General features: G+C 39.3%; 1 protein-coding gene across 1 annotated transcript in view; it reads right to left on the bottom strand.

Annotated features, from left to right (window-relative positions):
* TRAPPC3L (trafficking protein particle complex subunit 3L) overlaps positions 1-962 on the bottom strand; it is a 57,552-nt gene that overhangs the window by 44,135 nt on the left and 12,455 nt on the right. The gene's annotated exons all lie outside the window — the stretch shown is intronic.

Raw genomic sequence — 962 nt, 5'->3', positions numbered from 1 at the left:
TCTGTAGAGATACTGCCTTGGAAACCCAAGGAGGGGCAGCTATGAGTTGGATTAGACTCGACAGCAGTAGGTTTGGGTTTTTTGCTTTTAAAATAATACAAGCAATAATAACAATATGTGAAAAAATATTTCATTTGGATTGTTTTTGAATGTGTAGTTTTATTTTTTCACATACGTTATTCCATTTTTATCTTATTCTTTTGGTGACTTAATTGCCTTATCTGCAAAGTAGGAACAGTAACTCCTACTCTGTCTACTTCATAAGGTTATTGTGAGGATAAAAGAAGAAAACTACATACATATGCATTTAGCATCACAAAGCACTATGTAATAACTGCCCTTCATGTAAAGAATCAGTTTGGCCACATATAACCACGTTAAGGTTAAGGGTAGAAAAGAAGAATGAGACTAACTTAAATGATCATTTGCGGGACCAGGAAGCATTATACCTGGACCTTGTAAATATCTCACATCCTTGCCTACTTTCTTGATCTCCCACAAATTAGCAGCACACAGCTGATAGCGACAGGCCTGCAGCTTAAAGGAGTTCTGGCTAAAGATCTATTTCCCCATTTTCTATTATATATAAGAAATGTGTGAGATTATCCTGAATGACTCCAGGTTGTCCCTTATGTGTCAGGGGCTACATGCATTATGACACCTTTATTTTTCTCTTGGGAAAGAAAACACTGCTCTGGGAATGATCACACCAATATTCTCTGAGACAGCCAGAGACTGTTCCCTTCCATGCATTGAAAATGATCATTTAAAGAAACTGGTTTGGGGCATACACATTATAATGGATTGCATTATGTGTCCCTCGCCCCCACTCCCACTCCCCCAAAAAATGTAAGTTAGAATCGTTACCCCTAGACCTGTGAAGGAGCTCTGGTAGCGTAGTGCCTAAGGCACTTGACTGCTAACCAGAAGGCTGGGGGTTCAAACCCACTAGCCATTCTTTG

This window comes from Orycteropus afer, unplaced genomic scaffold, assembly GCF_000298275.1.
Source record: "Orycteropus afer afer isolate SDZICR_OR568_19922 unplaced genomic scaffold, OryAfe1.0 scaffold00430, whole genome shotgun sequence".
Classification (NCBI taxonomy): domain Eukaryota; kingdom Metazoa; phylum Chordata; class Mammalia; order Tubulidentata; family Orycteropodidae; genus Orycteropus; species Orycteropus afer.
This window is presented reverse-complemented; position numbering and strand designations above follow the sequence as displayed.